The sequence below is a fragment of the Apium graveolens genome, chromosome 8 (genome assembly GCF_009905375.1).
Source record: "Apium graveolens cultivar Ventura chromosome 8, ASM990537v1, whole genome shotgun sequence".
In the NCBI taxonomy this organism is placed as follows: Eukaryota; Viridiplantae; Streptophyta; class Magnoliopsida; order Apiales; family Apiaceae; genus Apium; species Apium graveolens.
Window position 1 is genome coordinate 153529654 of NC_133654.1, and position 7521 is coordinate 153537174.

Below are 7521 nucleotides of genomic sequence, written 5' to 3' on the forward strand. Positions count from 1 at the left end.
TAACTTATTATCAAAATATCAGAACTTAACTGGAAATCAGAACTTACTGAAGATAGGAAGTTATCAGAACTTAAGGCGTCAGAACTTAAGTGTGGATACACTTCAGGGATGAAAAGTAGCTTATTTACAGGAGAGGATCTGGATTAAACAAGTAAAGATATGTATGAAGAATTGGACAGCTATAGGACTGCAGTAGATAATCTCTGATTGATATATTCTAGGAAACAGGATCATTATCATATCAATTGGTAGTTATCTTGTAACTGTGTATTATATAAACACAGATTAGGGTTTACACTATAAGTGTTAACATTCTCGAGAATATTATTCATTGTAACCCTAGCAGCTCTTAGTGATATCATACATCACTGAGAGAGTAGATTAAACCTACTGTAACAGAGTTTGATATATTGAATAAACTTGTTTTCTGTTACATACTTGTGTTCATAATCAAATTGATTGTATATACTATATTCAAACCCCTTCTATAGTATCATTGAGGCCTAACACGGCAGAAAAGATGAGTTTATCCACCTTGACCAAGAAATCCTCCACAATGCCTCATGGATATGTAATAAAATGATCGGCCAACTGCAAGGTCATGTAAGTAGGCTTTGGATCAGGTAAGTCCAACTTCTTGAAGATTGACTAGGGCATCAGAATGATGCTAGCTCCGAAGTCACATAAGCATTTGTCAAATTACACTTTTCCAATGGTACAAGGAATAATGAAGCTTCCAGGATCTTTAACCTTTGGAGGTAACTTCTGTTGCAGCACAGCACTGCATTTCTCTGTGAGAGCAACTGTCTCTAAGTCATCAAGCTTCACTTTCCGAGAGAGAATACCTTTCATAAACTTCACATAACTGGGCATCTGTTCAAGAGCTTCAGCGAAAGTTATATTGATATGAAGTTTCTTGAACACCTCCAGAAACTTCTCAAACTGCTTATCCAGCTTTTTCTTCTGTAGGCTCTTAGGAAAAGGAGGTGGAGGATAGATCTGTTTCTCCTTTATATTACCCTAAGGAGCAGTGTGTTCCACAGTAGTCATCCTTGGTTCCACTTCTGCTTAACTCCATAATTAGCCAAAGAATCCACCTTCATCGTCAAAGCCTTAAGCTGAGCAGCTATAGCAGTAGCTGCATTTACCTCCAGAATTCCTGCTACCTTACCTTGAGGTAGTCTTTAAGTTGGGTTCTGGTATTCATTGGCATCCATCAGCTCAATCAATTCATAAGCTTCATCATAGCTTTTAGCCCATAAGGCTTCTCCTGATGTTGCATCAAGCATGGGTCTAGAAGTAGCACAAAATCCATTATAAAAGCAGTTAATGATCATCCACTCAGGCATCCCAAGGTGAGGACACTTTCTTAGCATCTCCTTGTAGCGATCCCAAGCCTCACATAAAGATTCTCCAGATTCCTGAGCAAATTGAGTAAGTGTGTTTCTGAATGCAGTAGTCTTCGCCATGGGAAAAAATTTAGTTTGGAAATTTTGAGCAAGATCCTCCCATTTGGTGATAGACCCTGGTGGTAAAGAATGTAACCAGCACTTAGCTTTATCCCGCAGAGAGAATGGGAAAAGCCTCAACTTTATAGCATCTTCTGAAACTCCATTGAACTTGAAAGTGTCGTAGATCTCGATAAAATCTCTGATGTGCATGTTGGGGTCTTCTGTCGGAGAACCCCCAAACTGAACTGAGTTCTGTATCATCTGAATCGTGCTCGACTTGATCTCAAAGGTGTTAGCCGAGATGGCTGGTTGGACATTGCTAGACTGAATATCATTAATATTCGGTTGAGAGTAATCCATCAAAGCCTTCGTATTCGCTTCTGGTTCTCCCATTGTAATAAGAACTTCTTCTTCAACTTTTTCTTTGACAAGAACTTCTTCAAAAACTTCCTTAGCTACTACAACTTCTTCCTCAGCTTGATCCAGTGTTCTCTTACAAGACTGAGAACGTGTATGCATATACGCTCGCTAGAGTACCTGAAACACGACAAGAAAATAAGTAAGTAACAATGTCCGAGTCAATGAACTTTAACGACCACTGATGACAAACACATAAACTAAAAATTAACACCGAGTTTCCGGCAGCGGCGCCAAAAACTTGTTAGGACAAAAACAAGCTCTAATATTCACGCAAGTGTACGCGATGGCAAGTAATATAGAATCAATTCCAGTTCATTCCCATAGAGACTGGTTTAGGTTAATTTCAATCAATGCACTTATGCAACAATGGTATGTTTATTATTCAATGCTAAGACGAATAACTAATTGATATTGTTTATAACTAAGATTTTTAACTAACATGTAATTAACTACGAGAATTAAAAGGTTGATTTACTTATATAACACAAACATGGGATTCTAACTTCATTACTACTTTATGCAATAGCCTTTTTATTCTCATGCAATGGTGATGATACTAATCAGATAATACGAAACTAGTAAACGCCAACTTTCGTTGTATGAATACCTTACTACCAGAAATCCACAAAAGAGATAGAAGCTGAATAGACACCAATTATATTGAGACCCTATATGTCTATAAAATTTGACAACATAACGGTTTAATACACAAGTTATCTATCATGATTACATAGGGCAAGTAGATGGTTAAAATTACCTACGAATCATGCATATCAAATACATGAACCTATTCTAGCATGACAAGTTCTAAACCCCTATATTCACTTTCGCATCAATAGAGATTAACACGTTATCTTATAAGTTCGCGATGTTCATAAGATGAATAAGCACAAAAAATACTAGGATATTATACAATCACCACACATTAAGGTATCGAAACAAGATTGACTAAAAAAATCCATAAGTAAATCCGCTAGAACCCCACAATAATGATTAGCCCATCACCGAACTCATCATCACCGTGGGTTCTGATGAATGCATGGTATAATAAACGTAGTCTTTATACTGAATAAATAATAAACCAAGTACGTAACAAGAGTCTTAGAACAAAGAATCACAAGAATAAACTAGGTCTTCTTCTCATTCGTTGAATTGTGCTATAGGTCTTCTTGTTGAACTCTCCTTAAGCTCTGTTATGTCTCCTCTTGAAAATCGATCTTAAGTTGTCATTATATAGCAGCCCATGCAGTTTAGAAGTCCAGAAATCAGAATTATAAAAGAATCAGGATTCTTCCATCCCGACCTGGCACGGCCGCGTGATTCACCAGCACAGGCACGATGACCTTCTGTACTTCTGGTGTGGCCGCGTACTAGCCCAGCGCGGACGCACCGTCCTCCTGGAAAAACTTCTTATTTTGCTTCTTCTTTAATTGTTGGTTCTTGACGGTCTTTGCACAAGCGATCTTCATGACACCTTCCAAACACCATTTTAGCATCAAAGCAATGTTAAATCACCTGAATCCCTGATATATGTCTGAAATGCAAAAACACTACAAAACACATCAAAAACACAAATATCTTGAGTACAAAACACCAATTGAAGCCTTTATAGAACGTTCTAAGTGGACATAAATGCCACTTAACACAGGATAAGACATTGATAAATGAGTCTTTTCCTGATGAGCAGTTATTTGGGGTAAAAGAGGAAGAACCATGATTCACAGACATTGTGAACTACCTTGTGAGCAACATTATGCCTCCAGACTTGTCTTCTACTCAAAGGAAGAAGTTTCTTCATGAGGTGAAGTGGTACATGTGGGATGAGCCATTCTTGTTTAGGCAAAGAGCTGACCAAATCATCAGGAGATGTATCCCTTACAGTGAAACGAGAGGGATCTTGCGAGATTGCCATTCGACTTCTTATGGAGGCCACTATGGTGGAAAAAAAACGACAGCTCGTATCCTTCAAGCGGGATTTTTTTGGCCTACATTGTTTAAGGATACGCTTAATTTGTTTTGAAGTGTGATCGATGCCAGCATATGGGTAATATGTCTAAGAGGGATGAGATGACTCTTAATGTACTTCTCGAGGTTGAAGTCTTTGATGTTTGGAGAATTGAATTCATGGGGCCATTTATCTCATCTTGCAACAATCAGTATATCTTGTTGGCAGTTGATTATATCTCAAAATGGGTGGAAGTCAAGGCTTTACCGACAAATGATACGAAGGTAGTGCTTAATTTTCTTTATAAGCAGATATTCACAAGGTTTGGGACTCTAAGAGTCATAATCAGTGACGAGGGATCGCATTTTTGCAATCACAAATTCACTGCTATGATGCAGCGGTATAATGTGAATCATCGCATTGCTACAATCTACCATCCTCAGACTAGTGTTCAAGCTGAGGTATCTAACAGAGAGATCAAGCGTATTCTAGAGAAAGTTGTGTGTCCATCAAGGAATGATTGGTCATTGAGGCTTGATGAAGTTGTTTGGACGTATCAAACAGCATATAAGACTCCGCTTGGCATGTCGCCGTTTCAGTTGGTTTATGGTAAGGGATGTCATTTGCCTATAGAGCTCGAGCATATAGCATATTGGGCTTTGAATAAGTTGAACCTTGATATGGATGCAGCTGGTAAGAAAAGAATGCTTCAATTGAATGAACTCGGCGAGTTTCAGCTTCAAGCATTTGAGAACAACAAAATGTATAAGGAGAAAGTCAAGAGGTGGCATGATAGGGATCTAGTGCTCACATCATTTGTGTCGGGGCAACAAGTTCTTTTCTTCAACTCTCGTCTCCGTCTTTTTCCTGGAAAATTGAAGTCGAGGTGGTCAGGGCCGTTTTTTATCAAAACTGTGTTTCCACATGGAGCGGTGAAGATTTTTGAAAATGATCCAGACCAAACATTCAAGGTGAATGGACAGAGGTTGAAGCATTACTATGGGGATATGACAAACCGTGAGGTGGTTAGTGCCGTTTTATTGTCCACTTGATCTCGGGATTCTACGTCAAGCTAATGACATAAAGCAAGCGCTTCTTGGGAGGAAACCCAAGTTTGTTGTACATTAGTAGGTAGAGGAAGAAGAAAGCAAAGAGAAAAACACAAAAAAAAATCAGAAAAACAGAAAAACCAGTGTCAACTACAGTAGCACGGCGCGCCCGCACTGAGAAGCGAGGCGGTCGTGCTGAAACTCCAGTAGCACAGCGCGCCCGCGCTGTTATGCGGGGCGGCCGCATTGGTTTTCCAGTAACATGGCGTGCCCACGCTGTCAGGCGGGGCGGCTGCGTTGCATCCCTATAGTCGAAAAAAAAGACATCAAGATAAACAGAAAATCGGGGCTTTGAATACAAAATCAATTCCTACCCGAATTTCCCTCCTCCACTTCCCATAATTTCTATTCCAAATCAATTTCAATCACCCCCATTACTCCCATTATTCCCATAATCAATTCCCACTTCTTTTCCATAACTAATTATCTCCTAAATTCCTATATATACACAAACTTCTCCATCACTTCTCAAATTCTCAACACAAATCTCTCTTATACACACATCTCTTATTCTCTCTTATTCACTTCTAATGGCACGCAAAAGAAAACGAACCCAAGTTAGCAGCAACACTACCGATTCTTCTAGTGTTGGTGGTGTGAGGCCTAGGGTTTCAACTCCAGAGGCTGAGGTGGAGTATACAAGGCTGCTTTCGAAGCCCATAGCCAAGGAGCGAGGTTTTCTGCCATCGGAGAGGGATGGTAAGTTGTTGGAAATGATTGTTGGAAATGTACCCGCCTCCAGACACTCCTGACACACCACCCCATGAGGGTGATGGCCCATATTCCGAGTAGGTATGCCTGTTTCCTTACTATTACCTTCATTGAGGACAGTAAATATTTTAAGTTTGGGGGTAGTAGTTAAGGAATATATGTTATGTGTGTGTCTCATATAGTTGCATATTCATGATAGTTTAGTTCATATAGTTGCATATTTTCCATGTAATATTTTTTTATTATTTTACATGTTAGTATGTTGCATGTAGTTCATGTATTTGCATTATAAAATGATCCATTTAGTTTAGTTTTACGATTGATTTGTGATATTGATGCAAGTGTGGTGATGTCGTATTTAGGAATGTTAAGTCTTATCGAGTTGATTTACATGCTAGAAGCAATAAATTTCACTAAGTCTTATAGGTTGCTTGAGTGCTAGATCATGGTCATGGTTTGCTTGTTTGTCGAGGTTTAATCACATGTTTATATTTAGAATTTAGGATATTCTCTTAATGATAAAATAACATGGATATTTAAAATTTGGAGAAAAAATTAAATTTCATTGCTAGTTGTTGTGGCTAGGTGTCAAATGGTTAGTAGCCGGCTCATTTTATATGAGTAGTCTAGGGTTAAACGAGATGGAACGAAGCGCACTCCTTCATAAATTGATGAAAAAAAGGAAAAAAATATAGAAAAAAAGAAAAAAAATATGTTATGCATAAATGATCACGAGTGTACTCTTTAATACTCGAGTTATTAAGTTCTTAGAGGACTTTGTGCCTAGTGACCTAAGACTTTTATAATCTGGGATCCACTAACCTAACGCTCGTTACTTGGGTATTATTATATAAGTCTTTTGTGGACTTCACTCATGGCACGGTCAAATATGCATATTTGTGTTGTTTATGTGTTAGCAATAAAAGTATGAATCCATGTATAACTCCGATATAAGAATTGAAGTGTTGTCAGTCATTTTGAGTTTAGCTTTTATTTATTTATAACCTTGTGATTACCTTAATGAGTAGTGAGTCATGATTATTGATCTAGTGGCGATAGTATATCTGTTAAGCACTTGCACACACGCACGCTTCTAGTTTATGAATTGATTTGTGAGATTTAATTGAACTTATGTGAATAATTGCATTTGTGGAGATGTTGCTTGTTGGTTGGTTAAGTTATTCTATGGGGATCATTGTATTCATATAGCTTTTATTCATGTATTTTCATTTCTTGTTCTTTGAGTCTGTTTATGCTTGAGTACAAGCATCGGTTCAAGTTTGGGGGTGTGTTAAGTGGCATTTATGTCCACTTAGAACGTCCTATAAAGGCTTGAATTGGTGTCTCGTACTCAAGATATTTATGTTTTTGATGTGTTTTGTAGTGTTCTTACATTTCAGGCATATATCAGGGATCTAGGTGATTTAGCATTGCTTTGATGCTAAAATGGTGTTCGGACGGTGTCATGAAGATCGCATGTACAAAGACCATCAATAACTAGCAATTAAAGAGAATCAAAATCAGAAGTTTTTCTAAGAGGACGGCGCACCTGCGCTGGGCTAGCGTGCGGCCGCGCCAGAAGTACAGAAGGTCAGCGCGCGCGCGCAGGTGAAGCGCGCACCCGCTCCAGGTTGGGATGAAAGAATCATGATTCTTTTATAATTCTGATTTCTGGGCTTCTAATCTGCATGGGCTGTTATATAATGACAACTTAAGATCGTTTTTCAAGAGGAGACATAACAGAGCTTAAGGAGAGATCTCCGAGAAGACCTATAGCACAATTCAATGAAGGAGAAGAAGACCTAGTTTATTCTTGTGATTCTTTATTCTAGTTTGTAATCTTGGATCCTCGTTTCTTGTTTCTTGAACCTATACTCTTGTTACG

The 7521-nt window shown here is 38.4% G+C and overlaps 1 non-coding gene across 1 annotated transcript; it reads left to right on the forward strand.

Annotated features, from left to right (window-relative positions):
* The first annotated feature begins 1347 nt into the window (after positions 1–1347).
* Positions 1348–1454, forward strand: LOC141681333 (small nucleolar RNA R71). Its single transcript, XR_012558773.1, has one exon. It is a non-coding gene; the product is annotated as a small nucleolar RNA R71 (small nucleolar RNA).
* The last annotated feature ends 6067 nt before the right edge of the window (positions 1455–7521 follow it).